Source organism: Mus musculus, chromosome 4 (assembly GCF_000001635.26).
Source record: "Mus musculus strain C57BL/6J chromosome 4, GRCm38.p6 C57BL/6J".
NCBI lineage: Eukaryota > Metazoa > Chordata > Mammalia > Rodentia > Muridae > Mus > Mus musculus.
Genome location: NC_000070.6, coordinates 83,029,830 through 83,054,400, shown reverse-complemented (window position 1 = coordinate 83,054,400; position 24,571 = coordinate 83,029,830). Strand labels below are relative to the sequence as shown.

At 44.3% G+C, this 24,571-nt stretch overlaps 1 protein-coding gene across 7 annotated transcripts in view; it reads left to right on the top strand.

The window, feature by feature from the left end:
* The first annotated feature begins 1,894 nt into the window (after nt 1-1,894).
* Frem1 (Fras1 related extracellular matrix protein 1) overlaps nt 1,895-24,571 on the top strand; it is a 154,587-nt gene continuing 131,910 nt past the window's right edge. For 3 of the 7 annotated variants that reach the window (XR_390326.4, XR_001784157.2, XR_003954973.1), the window contains exon 1: nt 1,895-2,500. The gene's annotated coding sequence lies outside the window, so the exon portion shown is untranslated. Of the gene's footprint in view, nt 2,501-2,680; nt 3,033-15,277; nt 15,609-24,571 lie in introns of those variants that run through there. The other 4 variants (XM_011250055.3, XM_006538013.4, NM_001198811.2 and 1 more) reach the window with 4 other exon arrangements.

Sequence of the window (24,571 nt, the reverse complement as noted above, 5' to 3'; positions counted from 1 at the left end):
TTCAGATTCCAGAATGTTTTAACCATCTCTACTGTCTGTTCTAGGCTACAGCAAGCCTGACTTGTGTAATTAGCTTTGCAAGGACTACTTTTACAGCAGGAGCCTTGATGATATATGCGATCTATGTTTGTTTTTTTACCTTAGGATACTAAAGGACTTTCCTCATGGAAATTTTAGGAAGTATTTGTGTTTCTAGGCTAATCCACAAGTCCTGTTTGGCCCCAGTGTTAGGAAAAGCACACACATACAAGCACATACAGGATAGCTACCCCTCCCCCCGCCCCCAAGTGGGTTCTGCATCTCAACCATTAGCATCTAAACCGGTCTTCATTTCTTCTGGTGGTGAGCTCTTCACAACCTGGAAACTTTCCAAGAGTAACCTGCCATGCTCCTTCTCCATCACCACGGTGGCCTGCCTTCCTGCCCTTTCCGTGAGCATACGTGTGCTACCTTGTTTCTGTGCTTGCATTTTTTCATGTTTATTATCTTGCATTTGTTTTTGTATTTATGTTTATTACAGTGTATTTGTCGTGGTATTTTGCATTGTTTTGTATTTGTTCATGTTTATTACCATGTTTTTGTATTGTATTTGTGTTTATTACCTTGTATTTGTATTTTTTTTTTGTATTGTGTTTAGGTATATTGCTTTGATTTTGTTTTTGTCTTGTTTTTGTTTACTACTTTGTATTTGTATTTCATATTAGATTTGTTTATATTTATTACCTTGTATTTGCTTTTGCATTGTACTTGTGTCTGTTCATAGCGCTAACCTTATGGCTTTCTTCTTCTTTTTTTTTTTTTCTGAGACAGGGTTTCTCTGTGTAGCCCTGGCTGTCCTGGTACTCACTGTAGACCAGGCTGGCCTCAAACTCAGAAATTCGCCTGCCTCTGCCTCCCGAGTGCTGGGATTAAAGGCCTGTGCCTGGCTAGCGCTCATTATAAGGAGCCTGCTTACTCCTCAAGTTCTCCCCACCCACACTCACCGCACTGCAGTGGAAGCAAAGGCGTCTTGAAGGATCTCAGCGACTTCCTGCCAAGTGTGCGCTGCACCTGCGTTAAGGAAGTCTCTACAAAGCATGGTTTACAAAGCAAAAGAATTGCTAAATTTTAAAATTCTTTTCCTCTTTATTGGCCTTCCCTATCCCTCCCTTGCCCTTCTGCTCTGTAATTTCCTCCTTCTTTTCTACCCTGCTTCCCAACTTGGGAAGACTGGTAGTGTTGTCAGAACATCCATGTGGAATTGGACCGATCTATTCTGTCATAATAAACAGCGCGGTTCATGATTGCCTTGTGGATCATATATCTCATGTGCCTCGTGTCCGTTCTTTCCCATACCCTCTCTTGTCTCCCTACCCCCATCCTCAAACCACCCCTTGTGTTGAGTCTTTTGGGTTTGCATTCCCCTGCGCTTTGGGCTAAGTTTTCAACAAGTCTCCTCATGCTGTTTCCCCTAGCGAGGTCCTGCTCCAACTTCTCAAGGATGGCTGCTTGAGACTGCTTTTCCTTCTGGTAGAAATAAAATAGAGGGAAGCAGTATCTTATACAGTTGTTAAGCAACTAGCCAAAAGAATCATTATCAAGAGGGTATCTCTTGATGCAGACCTGAACTGACAGACAGATGAAATACTTCATAAATGAAGAGCTAAGTGGTTTCTATTACAAGTTAGACTCGTAGAGTCTAGATTCATTCTTGCGTCTTTTCCTTTAAAGAGTATGAGAAAAGTTCAAGAGGGCCAGCCCCCTCCCCCACCCCTTCTCAAAGCTGAGTGTGACCTCTGAATGTGAATATGGACCTTTTGGAGCTGGGGCCGCTTCCATGAAAAAAGGGCGCAAGGAAAGGTGTGTTTGCAGAGTCGGTGTGTGTACGTGTTCGTGCAGCAAGAGGCTTTGTGCACGGGTGTCAGAGTGAATCCCTGCCTCTGTGTGTGTGTGTGTGTGTGTGTGTGTGTGTGTGTGTGTGTGTGTGTGTGTGCTGCTGTCGGGAGAGACTGCCTCAGCTCAGCCAGTGTTAATACTGAGGAAGGAAGCTGGGAAGAAAGCACCCGACCTATTAACAAAGGCTCAGTTTTGTCCCCGCTGACCAACCAGCAGAAGGGATGGGAGCTGAGGCTCCCCGCCAGGGAGGTCGGGCTCCCTGCAAACAGTTGCAGGCATCCTTGCCACGCCTTCCTTAACACGCCCTTCTCTGGGGGAGTCCAGAAACTTGGCACTGGGGAAGTTAAGTTTTCAGCGCCACAGCGGCATTGGAGGAGACCTGCAAACAGTGTGTTTGGGAACTCCAATTCTCTACCTATTTGTTTGTGCGGGTTAAAGGATTTTTAGCACAAACAAAGCCTAAACTCAGCTGACTAGAACGACTGGAATTTCAGCTCTCCTCCTTGGATGGGATGTTTTAGCTTCCTCTTCCTCTGACAACTCTTTAAGGCTGTTACCAGGTTAGCATCCAGCCCTCTACTTCCAAGGGTGGCCAGCCCTTGGCTCGGAAAGAAAACCAGGAACTGTAAGTACCTGCTTCCCGCGGTTGTTGGCTCTCAGCTGTGAAGGCTCTGTTAGCAAAGTGTCCCAGAGGTGGGCAGCTGTGAGCGGCAGTGAGAGAAGGCTGCCTGGCAGCTTGCAAAACTTTAAATCTGTTAACTCAGAAGGCCGGCGCTTGCATGTTACCAAACCAAATACCAGGGATGGAATTGGCCTCCCTGCCTCCACATAACTTCTGATTCCACCCGCAGGGGCACTCATCAAGGGAATAACCGCTTTACATTTCTGTGAAAATTTCCCTGAAGTTAGAATATTTATTTTCTCTTAGCTAAAGGAAATGGCAAAAAGAGAAGAGGTAAAATTAACAGGACAGATAATATCCCGAGGGTCTAAAGATCTAGAGCATGGGTGGTCTCTGGGAACCTTTGCAGGGCCTAATTACATTCGCTGTTTTAAAGTGTGAGCCTTGGTTTGTAGCGAGGAAAGGCAAAGAGTCATTGTTCTGAGGTTCGCTTGGTGTTTAGGCTGAGCTGTGGTCCAGAGGCTTCAGTGTTGCAGTAAGTAAATAATTGGGGGGCAGTTTCCTTTCGGGTCACAGAAATCGCTCTCAAGCCATTTAGCTTTAGTTTCTGGGTTCTGTTTTGTTTTGTTTACTCTAGCATTCGGTGCTGATGAATGATGGACGTTACACAGCTTAGAGCATCTCCAGGGCTAGTTAGTGTTTGTGGGTGGGAGGGAATGTTGCTGGAGAGATTAACCTTTTCAGGGCTGCTTTGCAGACCCAAGGGGAGACCCAGCTGCTCCTCAAGCTTCGGCTCTGCAAGATCACGACCTTCCTGGATCTTCCAAAGCTTGAGAAGTTTCCTGTTAGCATCTCCGTGTGCCTGTCCACGGGATAAAAGGACTTACTCTTCATTCTGGATCCTCAAAACTTAATGAAGATAGGATCTAGGCTAGTTGGGTCATTCGTCTGCAGGAGGATCACAAGTTCAAGGCTAGCTTGGGGAACATAGATAGCAACACTTTCTTAGGAGGAGAGAGAGAGAGAGAGAGAGAGAGAGAGAGAGAGAGAGAGAGAGAGAGAGAGAGGCTGACTTCTTTGAAACTTGGTGAGAAGACAGATTTTTAACTGCTACCATCAAAGGTTTTTAGACTCAATATGGGGCCAGGAATCTCCTCTGGTCAGGTCAATCTGATATAGGTGACACAGCACTTGAGTCAGCATTCTGCATACTGTTCCCGGCAGTTAAGTTCTTGTCAGGCACTTGGTTAATATCAGACTTCATGTCCAAGTACTAAGCCTGAGCTTAAGCTGATGCTGAACAGGCCTTGGGTGCAACCTAAACTTGCGTTCTTGCCTGTCAAGCCCGGGCTTTCTAACCAGATTTCTCACCTCCTTTCCCCTTGGTCTACCTCTCCGTTGCCATGAGTGAAGTGATTTGTGTGTGGGTCATGGGATACCACATTCTTAGGTGTTGGGCTGTACAGCCTGCCTGCAGCCTCACAGCTAAGCTAGGGTGGTCTTGGAAACTTTCCTTCTGGGGGTGCTATTCACCCCCTGGGGATGCTGTGATACTGTGAGGCTGTGACGCAAGCTGGGCTGAAGGAAGCTGGGTTTCTTGGAAGAGTGCTGGAGCCTATTCCTAGAAACTGAGTTTGTCTTAGGCCAACTCTCAGTGACTGAACATGAAGTGGCATGCTGCAGCCTTCATGTGACAACATATGAAAGCCAGCATAGCCTCCAACCCTATCCCTGCATTTTATGGCATTTATTAATGTTTATGGTAGAAAGTAAGCAGGGTGTGCTTACCAAGGCCCCTTTCCTGTTCGCTCCTCATGCCAGGCATAGCGCCTGCTCTGAAGCATTCCAAAATGAACAACATAAATGGCATGGTCATTGTCCTTGTCCACACAACGTTTCCAGTCTGAGCCTTAGACTAGCCACCTGAGTGCCCCAAACCTTCCTTCCTCTGTTAATAAAAGGAGGTAGGTCCACTGAGTTTTCTCCTTTCTCTTCCACACTGGGGTCAAAAGCCAACCCTACTTACAAGCTGTACACCCACCGCCAAGTCTGGATATTGTTCTAACATTAATTGACTCTGACTTCTAGATGAAGGCATGAAGTATGAAATCAGTTTGTGGGGTAGGCATGAAGATTTATTTCAGCACTTTTCTTTAAAAATCTTAAAGTTTTTATTTAAAGTTGCATCTAAATTTTATTTAAATTGTATCTCCTAAATTTTACTCTCACAAAGACCAAGGTCACTCGTGTGTATTGAGTTAGACAAATGCCACCATATCAGAGCACACATCCACTCCCTTCCAGGGGATCAAGTATCTCCCTAGAAAGGCTGTCTTTCTGAGCCAGGTCACGCAGGAGGGCACTCTCTTATCTTGTCTGAATCTGATGTAGCTCCCTCTTTCCAGAGCTGGGTGGTCTGAACAGGGCTTGTGACTTCCATGGCACACAGCTTGCAACCTGACCCTTCCATTCGAGTGACTCCATGGCTTTTGTGCAACTTGGTGAGAGACTCAAACAGAGGCCTTTGAGGTGCTGGTATGTGTGTGTGTGTGTGTGTGTGTGTGTGTGTGTGTGTGTGTATGTGTGTGTGTGTGTGTGTGTGTGTGTGTGTGTGTGTGTGTGTAGGCGACTAAAAGCAAACAAAACCCTCAGTCCCAGATGGAATCTCGGTTGTCTATATTTTGTCTGTGATGTGCCTCCTTTTACCTCTGCAACTGCAGCACTATTTCAAAGGGCTTTAAGACCTGCCCATCAAGATAGGAGAGAGCTGGGCACTAGACTACTGACTTCAGGCTGAGGACTGGGATTTTGCAAAGTAAGCACACACCTAACACAACATTCCTGCCCCTTGTTCGTAAGTTTTTGCAGAAGGCAAACATAGTTGGCCATTTCATTTTTTTGTTTTTTCCTTTAGGCTTGTAAGTTTTCATAGGGTTGGTGATATTTGGGAATGTGCATTAAAAGATCCATAGCAACGCTTCTTTTGGGCATCATCCTAAGGCTGCTCAGGTTGCATGCCATTTGCAATCCCAGCTTTATTCTCCTGCCTGGCCCCTAGAGACAGGGAGTAGATAAGCACTCTAGGGCTAACACTGGGCCAGCACCCTGGGGCTCAGCTCTGCTTTCTCTCAAGCATTATCTGCTGCTCAGTGCTTACTGATGCTGTGCTGTCTTCATTTAAAATAAGGAATCACACCTCTCTCTCCTGAGACCCACACCCTGGCATCTCATCGCAGGGTCTGCCTTCCTCTTTAGCACAGTTCTTCTGTTTGTCAGCAATAGGTCAGTAGCATTGTAAAATGAGGAGACTTCAGAAGTTTTGGCTCAAATGTGGAAAAGCTGTTGAACATGCACTGTTTCCTGTCAGAGCCCAGAAGCCTGGTTTGTCTTTCCTGTGAAAATAAGGGCCCTACTTCCTGAACAGTGCAATGGCAATGTTTTCATTCTGTCTTATGTATCTATGATAACATGGTAGATGTTTCTGCTTCATTCTATAAACCAAAAGCTAACACGGATACAACAGCCATCCCAACCTGTTACATGTAATTTGCAACCCAGGCTACAATGACATTTTAGTCAAGCCAGCCTGGAGAGTAGAATAAACTGAGGGCATTAACTCTTAACTTGCTGGACATTTGTACATGGTACATGGCATGCCCGTTTTCAGTGATGAATTCTTTGAGAGAGGGATCATACAGGTGTGAAGAAGGCTGGAAAGAAGCAAAACTGTGGCACATTGCATAACACAGTGGAAAACATGATGTCAGTTTCTTCAGATCCCCCCAGAAAGGAAGAGCAGACACTAGTCCACCACTGCACTGGGTACTGTCTCTGTCTGACAGCCTGGTTCTTTCTTGATTCTTCTCATGGTTTGAGTTGCCCGAAACAGGTCCATGAACGAATAAGACTGAAAGATATTGATATTGAAGATTAAAGGTAGTGGGACCTTCACAAAGACATCATTGTGACTCTTTTGGATTCCAGAATTCGAGAAGCGTATTACTAGTTTCTGAAAAATGTATAAGGGGATGAATAATTTTGTTACTTTGCATTTTGCTTTGTTGTAGCAACTGCTTCCATATCAGGGATACGAGATTGATTGAGAATTTGAAACTCTGGATTTACAGCTTCTTAAGTCTGAACTCTGAGTAAATGGAAAGACAAAGCCATTGAGCATGGTCTCCCTCCTCCCCTCCCCCACTGACACTGGTTTTCACAGCTCGGATGCTTCTAGGGGGTCATTTATGCAACTAATACTTGTTGAGTTTCTCTGTACAACACCCAGTGCCAGCCTTGGAAAAACTGAAGCGAGCAGATGAGTCCCGGCTTTTATCTTGAAGATGCTTGCAGGCCAGGGGAGAAGAGGGAAACTTTTAAAAACGTTTCCATAGTGATGAAAAGCCTGTAGTGGTGTTGCTGAATTCCACATGAGCAGGTAAACCTGCTCCTGAAGAGCGAGACCTGGGAGGAACCAGCAGGGTTAGCCAGTGAGTGGGGCAGTGGGGACTTGGGCAGTTGGAAAGAGGCTTCACAGACTAGAGAGACTCAGGAGCTGATGTGGGGAGTTTAAGGAAGGTCAGAAGTCATGCTTGGTCAGCTGGTCGGTGGCCAAGAGATGGGGGTACAAGAAGAGCCAAGAGAGGAGGGAAGGGAAAGCCAATCTCACACCCCAAAGGGAATCCAGAAAGCACACAATCTCGCTCCATCCCTCTGATAAAGACCTGAGCCCTTCTCATTGCTGTGGTGGGGGGGGAGGGGTTGGAGTGGGGGACTGATGGAAGTAGGTGGAGCCTTCCCCTGCTTTCCCCTGCTTCTCTGTCCCACAGCCATGGTAAGGTTGCCTTCCTCAAATAACTGAAGGCACCCCCCCCCCCCAATTACTACCCAAACGGGCTTGCTTTTCCTCATACACATGCAGTTAATTTGGGAGATATAGAGTTACACATTTTTGCATATTGAAAGCTAATGCACTGGCTTGAATCCATCATTCCAACCTCAGATTATCAAAGCTGTGAATCTAGATTATGTCCTCAGTGACAGCAGCCAGCCCTCAAGGATTTGTGCTGTCTGTGAGTTGGATAAGGTTGCCACCAGAGAAAGTGAACATGAGAGCTATGAGGCACGGGGATGATTTCTGTCTCTGTCTCTCTCTCTCTGTCTCTGACTCTCTGTCTCCCCCACCCCCACCACCGCTGTTTGTGTGTGTGTCCCTCCTCTCTTCTCTTTCTTTAAAGAAGAAACCAGTTACAGTGTCTGTGTAACCTGTAATCATGCCAATATCTAAGCTGTACCAGGTGCTTTCTTGTTCTGACAAAAATGTTAAAGACACAGCAACTGTTGATTTAATTATTCAGTCTACTCATTGAAAGCCCTCTATCTGCCACAGACAGCTTAGTGCCCCTGCCTTCAAAACTCATAGACAAATATATAGCACAGGGTGAATGCCTTGTGGTAGGTTTTTAAGTAAATTTATGGTCTTCTACAATGGCAGACAGAAAAGTCTTTCCAAGGGGGACAATCAGGTTTTAGAGCATCCCAGGGGAGCCATTTCACTGGTGTTAACACATGTGAAGGATTTCAGTGAGAGTAGAAGCAGTAATATCACAGGTGGTATAAAACCGGGCCCTTAACGAACTCAGCATCATTTAAGGCTGTGCAGCAGGAGGACCAGTCCCCCAGCAGCTAAAGCCTTAGCAACCCATTGCAGATTGCAGAGACAATAGCCTGTACCCCTGCTTTCTTTACCTTTGTTCACAGTCTTTGAATGTGTTCTCCATCTTATGGAATGGGACAACTGCTCACCACATGTCACAGAGTGTGACTTGGCTCCGCTGTCTGTGGCTTCTGCTGACTTAATGTCTGCGTTCGTACAATAGATCTGAATGAAACCACACAGTGTTTATTGAAATAATTCTACTTAAATATGAAAGTGGCTGGGGCTCTAAGCCTTTAGTCTTTGTGGGATGAGAAGAACAATTGTCGTGGGAGGTACTGACTGGAGATTCAAAGCTGACCGGAAGGCTCTGCATCAGTAGAAGGGTGGGAGTTGAGTGGCCCTTTGACAATTTTAGATAGCAAACAAGGAACCTGACATGACGTCACACCTCCTATTCACCCCCTGTTTGTCATGTAGCCAGGCCAGCACCACCACTTCTGGTGTTAGCTGGTCTTCCAGATTACTGAGACACTATGGAGAAATAACCTAAATGAAGCCCATACCTACTTGGAGCTCCGTTTGGATAATCAGCTCACAGTGTGTTCTGGACTTGGTGTTTGGCTGCAGGCTAGGGTCTCGGGGAAATTTCCTCAAGCAAGACTTCTGACTAGCTTTGTACTTTTTTTGTATTATCTTTCAAGAGCCCCAGATGGAACCCATTTCATCTTTCTCATTTGGCCATAAAACCCATGTGGTGCTGATTTGATGGCTCCAGCGAGGAGGAGGGAGCAGCGTGTGGTGCCACAGTGTGTGGCGCCCTGTGGACCATTGTGTTACAGATGGTCTGTGGCCTCATTCATTGACGGTTGATGAATTGCTTTATTAGGAACTGTGGTCTTCTTTTATTCTTCCAACGAAGAGACATTTCCTGATCTGGGGGTGTGTGAGCTCCTTTGGTGTTAGGTCCAGCAGAGCATGTGGAAACCACAGCCTGTGGGAAATATTGGTAGGAAGAGTCTGGGTCCCAACTCTCTGTCTTCCCTACTCCAAATATTTGCTGACAGTGAGCGTAGCGAATGACCACAACTGTGTGAGCCCAGGGCATGGAGCTGTGGCCATGCTGTTTTTATTGAAGGTTGGCTCTCACAGGCTACCCAGTCACCTCGGGCATGGCTGAATTGTGAGCCCTGTGGCCTGAGAGATCTGAAATTGGGACTTCAAGACATGAGGCTTTAGGACGGTGTGTTAGTGCAGAGTGCAGGTGCTGGAGTGTGAGCAGCTGAGACTCTCTGTTTATTAAAACAGTAAGAACTACCGAGGCTGAGAAAGCTCAGACAACACATTGCAGGTTGAAATTTCTTCTACAGACAGAAAGTGAGGAGCTTAGGCAATGGATTCACCCATGAAATGTCTACAGAGAGAGATGAGCTAAAGAGCATTTGTTCATATCACCATGATTTATATTAATATAAGAAACACACTTTATTAAAAATAGGAATTACCAGCACTCGGGAGGCAGAGGCAGGCAGATTTCTGAGTTCAAGGCCAGCCTGGTCTACAAAGTGAGTTCCAGGACAGCCAGGGCTACACAGAGAAACCCTGTCTCGAAAAACAACAACAACAACAACAACAACAAAATAGGAATTAACTCCTTTTTTCTTTCTTCAAAAGATTAACTTTTGCTGTTGTCTTTGAATAGGTTAGAACAGGTGAGTTTCCTCAAGCAGAGGCCTAGGGATCACAAGGGGAGGAAGACTGAGGTCCATAAGCAAGTTAAAGCATGTTCTAAGGGAGTGTAGGAAAATTTCAATATTCCACTGAAGAATCTTCAAGAAGTAATTAGGACCTAAGAAACACAGAGGGCAATTACACTTTGTGTGTGGTTTTTAATTCATAGACCCAGAGGTCTTAGGTTCATTTTTTGTGTGTAGCTGATAACAAAGCAAGTAGATTTTAGTTCCTAGACTTTTAAATAATTATTTTGTAAGAAATAATTATAAGGGCTGTCACTAAACCCAAATATACCCATTTCCATTTCATCTTGAAATTACAGGTTGAAATTCTTTCCACAGACAAAAAGTAAAGAACATGGCTAGTGCCTTGCCCTTAGTACATATTCATACACAGACTCTGTCTACAAAGACAGACAAGCTAAAGAGTGTGCTATGTTACACATTATCATCATGGTTTAGCATCCCATATACTGTGGGAAAAATAAGCAAGGAAAAGCAGCCTTGTGAGAAATTAAGCTTATTGTTTGTGTGTCTGTCTCTGTGTATGTCTGTATGTGTGTATATCTGTGTGTCTGAGCATGTGGATGTGTGTACACATACAGCCTTTGTCTTTCACATAAAATTCTAGTTAAACTTTAGGGTGATTTCTTTCATTTTAGATTTTTTTTTCTGTAAAACTGCTAATTCCAGAAGCTCTTAGTTTTTTTGTGAATATTTTCCACAGGGAATGGCTAGGCAGCATGCTCAGGGAAAGTTAACCCTGGTGACGTCACATCTGAGGCGTCCTGCCTTCTCTACCCTTTCTGTCTAAGCCTTTCATCTCCCTGTCTCTTCTGCACCAGTCCTGCCCAGTCATCTTGCACGGGGTCTGTTGCTGGTGCTGATGCTGGTGCTGATGCTGGTGCTGATGCTGACTGGTGCTGATGCAGGCAGGAGCATCCTCAGCTGCAGTTCTGCCCGCTTTCTTTACTCTGACCCAGAGACCCCCTAATTCTGAGGTTTTCTCAGACCCAAGAACCTTACTTCAGTCTTTGGATGCTAAAGCTTCTTTTACCTCTTATACTTACAGAAGAGGAAGATGATGTTTTCTGTCATTTGTAGCCATGGCTCTCCAGCCCAGTTTCTTCATTAGAGTCACCTGGAGGTCTTTTAAACTAAGGAGACAGAGCTCTACCCAGAGAAATTAAATCAGAAACACTGACAAATGATGCTCCAAAGCTAGTCAGGGTTGGGCAATTGCAGTGCTTTTTTATCTTAGTGTGTTCCTGCTGTCCTTTATAATGCAGGCTCACACAGGTCTTCACAGAACGGTCAGGTTCCTTCAGGCCTGAGGAGTGAGTGAGATTGAAACTCGGTGCCTCTGGTTCAAGATGCCGCGAAGGTTGTTGTGGCATTGGCTGAGCTGGACAAAGCAAAACCCAGGAAGAGAGCCTCAACTTCACTGGCCAGCTCTTGACAAGCCAAGTGTATCAGTGCAGTTTTCATGGGAGGGTCTTTCATCCAGTGCTCATCGGTAGCACAGTGTGAATTGAATTTTTGTATATTATACCTAGAGTGAATATGCTGTACTTTCTAGACAAACTGCAAGCAGGCCTACATTTATTGGATGATTTATTTCATTTTAAATTATGTATATGGATATGCATCTGTGTGGAGGTATGTACATATGGGTGCAGTTGTCTATGGAGACCAGAAGAAATCATTGAATCCTCTGGAACTGGTGTTACAGGTGACTGGGAGCATCAGCCCAGTGTTGGTTCTGGGAACTCAACTTGGGTCCTCTGGAAGAGAAGCCAATGCTCTTAACCACTGACCCAACTCTCAAGCTCCTGGTTTTATTTTATCTTACTGCGGTGTGTGTGTGTGTGTGTGTGTGTGTGTGTGTGTGTATGTGTGTGTGTATGGTGTGCATACACATGGCAGGCACATGTGTGGAGGTCAGAGGTCAACCTTAAGTGTTAGGTCTTACCTTCCATTGTATTTGAGAGAGTCTGACTCAGCCCTGGCTAGCTGGGCATTCTTCTCTCTCTGCCTGGTGTCTTGCTATAAGAGTGTTGGGACTACAGACATCACCATGCTAAGCTTTACATGGGTTCTGGGGATCAGAACTCGGGTCCTCATGCTTGCATGTCAGGTGCTCTACTCACTGAGCCATCTTTCCAGATCCAAACCAGCATTTTGAATATAAGCTAGTTATTTGGAGCTTTTGGACTAGTATCTGTTTGTCAGTGAGTGCACACCATGTGTTTTCTTTTGCCTTTGGATTATCTCACTCAGGATGATATTTTCTAGTTCTATCCATTTGCCTAAGAATTTCATGAATTCTTCATTTTTAATAGCTGAGTAGTACTCCATTGTGTAAATATACCTCATTTTCTGTATCCGTTCCTTTGTTGAAGGACATCTGGGTTCTTTCTAGCTCCAATTCACAGACCACATAAAACTCAATAAGAAGGAAGACCAAAGTGTGGGTGCTTTGGTCCTTAGAAGGAGAACAAAATACTCACAGGAGCAAATATGGAGATAAAGTGTTGAGCAGAGACTAAAGAAAAGGTCACCCAGAGACTGTCCCACCTGGGGAATCATCCCATATACATTTACCAAATCCAGACACTGTTGTGGGTGCCAAGAAGTGCATGCTGAAAGGAGCCTGATATGTCTGTCTCCTGAGAGGCCCTGCCAGAGCCTTACAAATACAGAGGCAGATGCTCACAGCCAACCATTGGACTGAGTGGCAGGTCCCCAATAAATGAGTTAGAGAAAGGACTGAAGGAGTTGAAGGGGTTTGCAACCCCATAGGAAGAACAATATCCACCAACCAGACCCCCTAGAACTTCCAGGGACTAATCCATCAACAAAGGAGTACACAAGACTCCAGCTGCATATGTAGCAGAGGATGGCCTTGTTATGCATCAATGGGAGGAGAGGTTCTTGGTCCTCTGAAGGCTCGATAGATGCCCCAGTATAGGAGAATCGAGGGCGGGGAGGTGGGAGTGGGTGGGTAGGTGTTGGAACACCTTCATAGAAGCAGGGGGAGGGGAGATGGGATAGGGGGTTTCTGGGAGGAAGGGAAACCAGAAAAGGGGATAATATTTGAAATGTAAATAAAGAAAACATCCAAAAAAAAAAAAAGAATATAAGCTGTTTGTATCTTGAAGATTCCCCAAATGTGTTGAGCCAAAAGTGCTCCATATTTCCTCTTAAACTCTTTCTGTCTGGTCCACAGTTATCATAATACACCATCCTCCTGCACGCCTTTATTCCATCAGACAACGAATCAGACATTTGGGTTATTTTAGGCTTGTGACATTTGGGAGATTGACATCGGAGATTTTGTTTTTTGATCAAGAAATTGAACCATTTTTAACTATGCTGCCCAACACACTGTACCCTGTGCTCTCCACAGCCAAACTGTGCAAGGAGGCAGATTAAGTTTCACATTTCCTAATGCCATTAGGCTCGGTGAGCCACACTGCGCACTGCGGCAGGGCCTGCATTAACCAACACTGGCACAGCTGTGCATTCCAATGGGGGTCAGCATGGGGGCACATCCTGGGGCCAGTGGGACCTGATGGTGCTTATCAGGCTGATCCTTGGGATGGGGGCAGCTGTAAAACCTGCTAAAGTCATAGCTGGCCCCCTCTCCCCAGGAATAAGATGGGCCAGCCTGCTCTATCTTGCCTTGTTTTTCTCTGTAGCTGAGGGCCCAGTGTTACTTGGTGACCAGAGGAGAATCCATTCAATCTAACTCATGAGACAGGTTAAAGGAGGACTTAATGGGTAACTGTTGTGGAAATATTGAATCCCAAATCCAGGGTTTCTACCCTCCCTTTAACCATTGAGTTCCTGGATAAAAGACACATGCAAACTTTATATCTACAATAAGCCTTAATCTGTACAAGAGCTGGGAAGATATCTGTCCTTTGTGCTATTATGTCTATTTCCTAGCACATAATCTCATTATATACTTTGTCACGTTTCATCTGGGCTGCTCTTAACTCCAATTAGCCCACCCACATGGCTATTATTTTTTGACTCATCCACCCACTTTCTCTACCTTCTTCTCACCTTTGTGGTTCTCTTCCAACCCCAAACCCAGGACCCCTAAACTCCACCTATGTTTTTTCTGCCCAGCTGTTGGCTGTCAGCATCTTTATTCACCAATCAGAAATGACATAGGGGGCAAGGTCACACAGTTTCACTTGGGTCTATGTATAGACTCTCTCGTCTCAGGGGCAACCAGATCTTGGGGGCCTTGCACTTAACATTACAATACATAGCAGCAGATAAGTTTTAACGTCTACTAAACTTTGAATGGCTAGATAGGTAGCTTAGTGGTTAAGAACATTTGTTGCTTTTGCAGTGCACCAGGGTTCAGTTCTCAGCACTACAAGGTAGCTCAGAACCATTCCTAACTCCAGTGCCAGGCGATCTGCTGCTCTCCACAGGCAGCAGGCACACACACGGTCTACATGCATCCAAGCAAGAAAAATACTCATACGCATAAATAAAAATCTCATAAAATAATAATATTTATATATCTATATATACTTTCCATATTATTAGCTTCTTGGGTTAGTGTGAACAGATGTTTCCCACAATGACAGAACCACTATTGTGAGCCTAGGCCCATGGTTTACATTTGGATTCATATTTAATGTACATTCTGTGAATGCTGACCAATGTTCAGTGACATGTGTCCCTCACAACACACTGTTGAATCAGAGTCTTATATATCCTAGGCTGGTTTCCTATTCACTATGCTACTGCAGACGGTGACTGTGAACTTCTGATCCCTTGGATCAACCTCCCAAATGCTGGAATTACAGGTGTGCTACCACATCGAGTGTATGGCCTGCTGCGAAGCAAACCCAGGGCTTCCTTCATGTGAAGCAAGCACTGTGCTAACTGAGCCACACTCCTAGCCCTACAGCACTAGTTTTAAAACTAACTTTTAGAAAAGCTTTCTTTAGGGGTTTGGGATAGGGAGGAGAAGAAAGAGAACTAATCTTGAGGGACCCTGGACTTATTTTCATGCACATGTGTATGTGGGTATGTGCACTTGTGTGCAGGAGACTAAGCAGGCTTTAATTGACATGTATAGATATTACCACACTTAACTGTTTTATACACATGAAAGTATCGACTGTGCCTTAATTTTATGAGAAACAAACTCCAAGGAAGAACAAGGCTTTGATTAAAGGAATGGTGACCTTAACACAGGCTCACAGGCCTTTGGCTGGCTCCGTGGGATCTTTCTCTTTGACTTGTTGCAACAGGGGTGTGTGTGTGTGCGAGGGGGGGGGGGGGAGTAAATCCTCTCGCATTCCTAGGTTTTAGTAATGTCAAATCAGAAATTTATTTACAGTTTTCTTAATTATTTTCAAACAGCTAGCAGTGCTAGGCGGCGCTCATCCTGCAGTCTCAGCTCTCAGGAGCCTATGGCATGGGAATCATCAATTTGAGGCCAGTTTGGGCTACATACTGAGGCTCTCAGGGGGAAAGAAAGAAGGAAAATGAATAAATGAATGAATGAATGAATAAATAAAGAAATAAATAGAATGATACAGCTGAAGACTTCTTCAAAACCTCCAGCCTTGTGAAGGAAAGAGCATCTCATTAGAGTTCTATTGAGTTTGTCAATTTAAGAACTGTGACTCCTTTGCTCTTCCCCACCATGCCACGGAGGGCGCTGGCTTCCCTTCCATACTTTATTGCACTGGTGAGTAACACAGTATACCTGCTTCTTCTTCTTGAGGATGTCCGAGTCTCCTCAGGCCCCACTTCCTCATGCAGATCACTGTGAGCTGGAGCACAAAGTCCCGGGGTTTCAGGCTTCTGGGCTGTTGGCCTTTCTGCTGGGATTGGAATCCCAGCTACACCACAAGCCTTTAGCTTGACAAATTGTGTCTCTGTTCCCTTAGCTGCAAAAACGGAATCCATCATAAACTCTATCTGTATGTTGTTATGAAGATTAAATGTGTTTACACAGTACCAGGTACAAGTAAACAACAATACATATTTATTTATGATGGTGATGTGTAAAATTTAGAGGAGTTTTTTTCTAGTCCTAGAATTCTGGTATGTTAAAAGTTTTAATTTTAGCATATGTTAATTACCACATTAATAGACTTCCTTATGTCATTTTTATATACACACATAGTTATTTCAATCATGTTCATCCCCCCATTACCCTGTCTTGTCCTCCTCCCTGCTTGTTGAACCTTCTCCCCTTTTTAATGAACCGCCTATGTTTTGGTTTGGCTGTTGTTGCCCCAATGAGCTTCATGAGATTTGCTTATAAGAGCGTGGAAGAGGGCTTGTTTACAGAAGCAAGGATACCTTACCAATGGCTACGCCCCTGAAGAAAAGTTCTCTCCGTCCCCCATCAATCATTAATACACAAATCCTCACGGAAGAACGGACCCTATGAATCTCTCCTCCTTTATTGACAGGATGTCGACAAGCCCAATATCCTGGTGAAGAAGCTAGGTTGGTAATCACAGCTGCCATGAACTTAAGCCTGAAAAGACACATCGTGATGTCGTGCTGGGAAGTTAGTGTCTGTCACGTCCCATTCGACCAGCAAGCAAGTTAGTGTCTGTCGTGTCCCAGTTGACCAGCAAGCAAAACACAACCACCGGTTCTTCTTAAAGCAGTTTACTCAGGCAGCTACTTACTTAAAATGCCCCAGCCTCTCTAGTTACAAGTGTTTTTCTCCAGCCACAACCATGCCCCCACCAATCACCACAGGTCACATCACCTCACCAGGCAGGCTTGCTCAGCTAATCAGGGATTAAGGGCGGGCCATCCACCAAACATGGGCTTGTTTACTGCCTGGAATAGATTTCCATCCGGCTGACCTGTTTACAGCCTGGGATGGCTCCCTACAAGTGTCCTACGACACTCCATCCTTTCCTCGGCCTCTTACATTCTTTCTATTTGGTTATATTCTAGGAGACTTGGTGGAAGTGATATGAAATGTCCCACTTACATCTGAGCATTCAGCCACATCTTATTTCATGTACTGTGATCAGTTATGAATTTCTAGATACCTCTGACTGTTACAAGAAGAAACTGTTCTGCCCAAAGCTGATGACAGCCTTTTAGAAGGCAGCTTGAGCCGGGCAGTGGTGGCAAACACCTTTAATCCCAGCACTTGGGAGGCAGATTTCTGAGTTTGAGGCCAGCCTGGTCTACAGAGTGAATTCTAGAACAGCTAGGGCTACACAGAGAAACCCTGTCTCAACTGCCCCTCCCCCACAAAGAAGGCAGCTTGACAGCCTTATCATGCCCATTAACAAAACAACTGTGATTTCCCCTGTAGGGCTGATGACTGTTCTAGCTTTGGGCTATTGATTGGGTTTATAGGGGGATGTGAGTTCCTTGCTGTAGAGCAGACCGAAAATCCAATCAACCTCTGTCATCCTGTCATATGACCACAGATCAAACCACACCACAGTTTCTGCCACCTATGAACAAGTTTCTTAAGTCACCGGAAGCATATCCTTTAGATCAGATCTTTTCGGGAAGGGATTTGCAGTGACATCTGAGTGTTATCAGATGAGAGTCTGAGTGTTATCACTGACGACATGAAAGTAAGATGCTGCAGGTTGCACAGCACAGCTGAGGAAGTGTTGGCTGCATATGTGAGCAAACCTTTTTCTAGTGAAGTAGAAGTTGTCTTAAATGTATTCTGATGGGTTTGGTGGAAACATGGGAGCAGTTTACTCTTACACTAGTACCACAAATGCCATTTTGTTGTGTCAAGTTCTTGATAATAAATCACCTCTCTTAAAGGCTTCGTCTCTCATGAAGCCAGGATAAGTCTTGTTTCTTGTGATTGCCTCACATCTCTGTACCCTTTCACACAAAGACATTTGCTTCAGACATAACATCTCCTTATGGATTCTTTAACTATATCTTATTCTTTATTTCAAGTGTAGCCTTCTGGTGGCGGGAGGATTCCATCTCTACAGTTCTAAGCTCACTGTTTTCTGGGGTGGGGTCCAGGAAGGCTATGATGAAAGGGACATTTCTGGACTAAGCACTTGTGATTTCTGGAAGCTCCTGAGGTGGTGGAGAGAGCATGGGCTCCACGTCAGAAGTCTCAGACCAAGATTGGAGTCAGGTAGCCTTGCAGTGTTGGTGGCTACTTATGTGCTGCAGGACTTCTGATCTTTGATAGCGTTAAGGGACTTCTAAGAGGGAAGATCCTGGTGACAACTCTTTGGAAAGGAAGTGGACTCTCCTAATGCAAGGCAGGAAATGTGAATTAAACAGCAATAAAAAAGGGATGATCCTGCCATCCATGAGAAGAGCTGGGGAGGGTGCCTGCTGGTCCTTGCAGAAAGCATGGGTATAATAGTGTCAATATGTTTACACCTCTTGACCATATAATCCCATCCCTAGAATCCACCAAAAGGAAAACCCCAGGAAAGGGCCTAATTTATAATTAAGGGATTTTCTTTTCCCCCAATTAGTTAATTAATTTACTATATATCTTGATTGCAGCTTCCCTCTTCTCAAGACCCCACCCTCATTATCCCCCTCCCATGGCCCCTCCGACATCACCCTCTTATTCACCTCTAAGAAGGGGTAGGTTCCCCTTGGGTACCCACCCACCCTGGCACCTCAAAATTGCAGGTCTAGGTACATCCTCTCTCATTGAGGCCAGACAAGACACTCCAGTTAGAGGAACAGGATCCACAGGCAGGTAACAGAGTCAGGGCAAGCCCTGTCCAAGTTGTTGGGTGACCTGTATGAAGACCAAGCTGCACATCTGCTACATATGTGCAGGGGTGCCTAGGTCTAGCCCGAGTTAGGCTTTTGTTGGTAGCCCCCAAGGACACAAGTAAGTTTACTACGTTGGTCTTCTTGTAAAGTTCCTATCCCTTCTGGATTCCTCAATCCTTCCTCCAATTCTTCTCCAAGACTTCCTGAGCTCAGTCTAATGTTTGACTGTGGGTCTTTGCATCTGTTTTGGTCAGCTTATGGGTAGAGCCTCTCAGCCTACAGTTATGCTAGACTCCTGTCTGCAAGCATGACAGAGTATCATTAATAGTGTCCGGGACTGGTTCTTCCCCATGGAATTGGTCTCAAGTTGGGTCAGTCATTGGTTGGCCATTCCCTCAGTTGCTGCTCCATCTTTGTTCCTGTATTTCTTGTAGCCCAAACAAATTTTGGGTCAAAGGTTTTGTGGGTGGTTGACATCTTTAACCCTCCACTGGGAGTCCTGCTTGGCTATAGGAGGTGGCCACTTCAGAGTATTTATCCCCCACTGCTAGGAGTCTCAGCTGTAGGGTCACCCTCATAGACTCCCTGGGGCCTTCTCCATCCCAGGTCTCTGGCAAGTTCTAGAAATGCACCCCATTCCCCATTTAATTCACTTTCCAGTCTCTCTCTCACCATCTCCCTCTATACCTTATCTTCTTCCCTAATCCCCTTCCCATTCCCTCTCCCACCTGGTTCCCTCCCTCCATTTATTTCCAATAGCATTTTTAATTCCCATTTGATGAATCCAAATAACTTCTTTGGGTCTGTGGATTGTAGCATGGGTATCCAGTACTTTATAGATAATATACACTTTTCAGTGAGTACATATCACGCATGTTCTTTTGGGTCTGGGTTACCTCACTCAGGATAATATTTTCTAGTTCCATCCATTTGCCTGTAAATTTCATGATGTCTTTGTTTTTAATCACTGAGTAGTAAGTATTCCATTATGTAAATGAACCACATTTTCTTTATCCATTCTTCATTTGAGGGCATCTGGGTTGTTTCCAGTTTCTGTCTATTACAAAAAAAAAAAAAAAAAAAAAACTGCTATGGACATAGTAGAGCAAGTATCCTTGTGGTATGGTAGAGCATCTTTTGGGTATGTGCCCAGGAGTAGCATAGCTGGATTTTGAGATAAATTATTTCCAATTTTCTGAGAAACTGCCAAATTAATTTCCACAGTGGTTGTGCAAGTTTGCACTCCCACCAATTTAAAGGATTTTTTATTACCTATTTTTAGAGCAACTAACAATACAGACAGAGTTTTAGGCAGAAGCCTGGCTCAGGGGCCCCTGATAAGCCAGATGTGGTCACCCATCCTATTACACCAACTGAAGGGATGAGGAACAGTAGAGAGCAGGGAAAGGAGACTTAATCAATACACTGGAAAGTGGATCAGATAAAGGAGTCCAGGAACACTGAGTTTGTGTATGAGGGTGGGTGTGGAGCTAACCTGAGCTTTAGACTTAAACAGAGGAACAGCAGGGGCAAAGGTCAAGAGGTTATGAGTAATCAGGCAGTCCTGGTCAAGACGTGGTCATCTTGATTATTATCTCACATCTGGTTCTGCAGCATGGTATTGGTGCAATTACTCTTATGAATGGTTGCTTCTACTCCAGGTTGAAGCTTAGCTGTCTCAGATAATCACCCTGAAGGGGTGGCAAGCCTGGGCTTCCAGGTCTTGTTCTGACTGTAGTGCTAAGAGAATGATACCTCTGTGCTTTCAGCCTTGAAGGGATTGATTAGGTATCACTAGGTTCTAGATAGCGACGCCTAGAGTGAGTACATACTTAATGTCAAGTCAAAGTGAAGGCAGAGATGGCATGTTTTTATTCTAGTTATGTGGGCCCAAGCCAGAAGCCAGTGCTTTGTAACCAACTCGGTTTCTCAGTGTTTGTATGGATAGTGTGGCTAGTCTGTGAGTGCTACAGGGAGGTGAATAGAGAAACTCCAGGTCTCCTTGTAGGGCACACAGTGCACAGGTTAAGACAGTAAGGGATGCTTAATATTAAAGAAAATGCTCTTGATAGAATGCCATGCTGATGAAAGACAGTGATAGCATTTCTTCAGAGTGTGGGTCCAGTTAAGAATAAAACAGTGTGTACACATGCGCGTGTATTCTCCCTCACATGCACACACACACACACACACACACACACACACACACACACACACATACACACACACAAACACACACACACACAAACACACACACACACACAAACACACACACACACAAACACACACACACACAAACACACACAAACACACACTCACATACACACACAAACACACACACACACAAACACACACACACACACACACACACACACACACACACACACACACACACACTACCAGCATCACCACCAAAGAAACTTGAGTATTTTCTACAGGTAGCAGGAAATGTATTTTTACCTTTTCTGCAGGTTCCTTATGTCCTTACTAAATGAGCATATACTTATTTTATATTTAAAACAAACAAACAAACAAAAACTATTTTCAGAGAAAGTAAATAAATGGATACATAAAGTGAGCTGTCTGGGCTGGTTGATTTCTAAGATCCTCAAATTGTATATTCTGTGTTTGTAATTAATTTAGTTAAAAAATTTCACAGAAGAAGCAATGCTACAGGATGAACCAACCTTTATTTTATTCATTTAAGGGGATGCAATTATGAAGGGGTTCACTGGCTTTGAGGTCTTTAAACATCACTCACAGTGTAAGGGGTCAGACACTAAGACGGGGTGGGCAGGCACTCTGTTAATTAGTGCTCTTAAATAACAGCTAGTTCCTTCCTCCATCACTGCCTCTGGTGAAACTGGCTGAGCCCAGTCATCCATTGCTGTTTGGAACCATAAAGGAGATCATTAAAGGTTTAAATATTGGAGATAAAAGACCCCTAGGGCTTGTGAAGCAAACTGAGGAGAGTAAAAAGATTTGTTTCAATGTGAATCAGTGGAACACAACAGCTAAGTGCCTGAGTCCTGTTGTGGACAAATGGGCTTCACTAGCAAGCACAAGGTCAGGCTGAAGACCTTGGGTCATTACCTACTCTTGAATTTCCCCCATACACAAAAAATCACCATCTACTTCCTGAAAGAGCTATAAAGAGAAAGCAAGGCAGTGGAGAGTTGTCTGGACAATTCTTGTCTTAAAACATATGCTTAGTAAGTGGTTTTTTTTTTTTGTTTTGTTTTTTTTAACTGGTAAATAAGTGTTCATTTTATTATAATTATTAGGTCACTTTTTGAAGTCATAGTTTATAAAATCAGGATAATAATAGGGGCTGTTTTATAGGTGTGTTAGGGGGAATAAATGAATAGATGCATATAAGCAATACAGCTCAGAGAGTTTAAAGGCCTCGAAGCCAGTGAGCCCCTTCATAATTGCAGCCTCTTAAACGAATAAAATACGGTTTAGTTCAACCTATAACACTGCTTCCTCTATAAAAAATTTTAAGTAAATTAATTAAAAATGCAGAGTATATAATTTAAGGATCTTAGCAATCAACATAGTAAAAACTGTTATTAGCAAAAAACACCCAAATATGTACATTGGCATTCTAAAAACATCTTTAAAGAAAAACTTTAGAATTTTCAGGATATTTCTTTCCCCATTATTGTAGTCTCTCTAAAAAAAAATCACTCTGTAAATCCTGTGTTTGGTGAGATGTAGGGTCTTGCTACCTCTGGGGTCACTGGAGCAGTGGGGGCTGCCCAGGAGCTTGAAGACCCTGTTTCCAGTTGTCTTTTTCCAATATGGCTCAAGGATGGGTGGACAGGAGAGGGCTGAGGTCCTCAGGATGAAAGAAGAAAGAACCCTGAGTTGGATGCTTCTCTCGTGGCTCTGCTGTGACCTTTAGACCTGTGGAGATTTAGACTGCTCATTCCTGGAGGCTTGTAACAAGGGGGCAATTAGCCTTCCCTACCTCAGGGAAAGGGGAGAGTGGATCCAAAGTGCTTGGCAAAGGTCTACTAACCTTTCATTTCCTCTGCTGCCATCAGATGACCAAATGGCCAGCTCTTCCCAGGACTCTTCCTGATTTACATTTCAATGCCCCGGGTGGCCAATTCATACCACATGTGATTTGAATTTAACTCAGTTGTCCGGTGGACAATTATATTCAGCCCTAGGTTTACACAACTTTAAGTTTTTATCTATATAAATTGTTTTTGAAAAATATTTACATGAAAAAATTCTGCTCATTTACAAAACACACCATAAAAACCCCAAGGCAGCTTTGAAGTTCTCTCTAATTGGAACTTGCAAGGTTTTAATGTGGAAAAGAGTAGAAAGTTTGTGTTGACTTCCTTCCCCGTTCTTACCAAGGATCTAAGACTCTCTGGATGTTTGGGTGGGTGGGATGGGCTGATCATGAGCTGGCTATTTATTTCTACACAAAATTCTATTTTTAAAATTGGTTTATTTTCTTCTTTAGTGGCTCTTAGAGCACATGTTATAACTTAGCTGTAAGTCAGAGCCAGGCATGGTGGCTCATGGTGGTGTGTGGTGGCCTATTGTGGTACATGGTGGCCTATGGTGTCACATAGTGGTGTATGGTTTTACATGGTGGCCCATGGTGGCACACAGTGGTCTATGGTGTTACCTGGTGTTCCACGGTGGCACATGGTCCTAATCTCAGTAATTGGGAAGCTGAGGCAGATGCTCACTGTGTGTTTGAAGATAGGCTACGCAGCATCACAATACTCTAAATCAAAGTAAGCAAGTAAACAGATAAGAGACCTAGGAAGATGAGAGATACGGATAGATGATAGGTTCACGATCGGTCAAGTTGTAAGCCAGGCAGACTCACCCATATGGAGGATAAAAAAGAACTACTTATCATCTTCAATCAAGAGGTAATAACTATGTGGCTTGCTGCTGAGAAGAATAGTAGACTAAATACAAATTCTGCAGATATAAACCAAATTAACAAGGCCATATATGGTTTGCTGTCTGTGCTGCGGCCAGGCAGAGGAGGGCCGTTGGTTGCTGTGCTTTGTGTAACTACCACTGTAAACTTTAGAGAGGAGATACAGTACTTGCTGTTGTGATCAGGGAGCATCGTTGGTATTGGCCACTGGGAATTTCCATCTCAATGAGAAGCTGCAGGACTCAGGGATCCATTGCTGTTCCATGTGCCAAAGTGATTGCAGAAGAGTTTACAGCAACGCAGAGAATACAGGCTCTTGGGGCTTAGCCACACAATTAGGAAAGAACTACAAGTGCATAGGTCTTCCCTATCAATGAAATGATCCTAAATTACTTTCTTCTGTTCGGGACGGCTTCCAAGAAAGAAAGTTTAGATAAAGAAACCCTTGTGGATTTTTATGAGAAAGAGCCCGACACAGGATGATTTTACACTTTCAGAACATTTTCACACATTGGAATCAGCTTGTATAGGAATATTTAGAATATGTGATTTTCACATGAAGGACAAGCGGTGGTGGGAATGGTCAGGGAAACAGAACTGGCTTGCAGGAGAGACAGGAGGAGTTTGAAATACTGTGTAACAGCTGAACCCTGAAAACAAGCTGACAGGATTTGCTTCTATTGCAAAAACAGAGTTAAGACTGACGTGGCTTTGAGCCATGTTCTAAGCTCCCATGAGGAATCTAGCCCGGTGCTCTTTCTGCTTCAACCTTCAAGGGACCCCAGTAACGCTCTGATCCATGGGTACCCATAATAGTGACCTAAGGGAGCCATTGGCAGGTGGATTCTGAGGAGCTGACTTCGTCCTATGTTGAGAGCAAGAAAACTAAATTCTCAAGAGGTGTTAGGCTTCCTCTCAGAGTGTTGGTGAGTACTGCTGGCTGCCATCAGATGCCGCACTGCTGCAGAGACAAGACGATCACTGTCATCTTGTCTGGGGAGATGAGAGACTCTTCATCACTCAGGAAATCT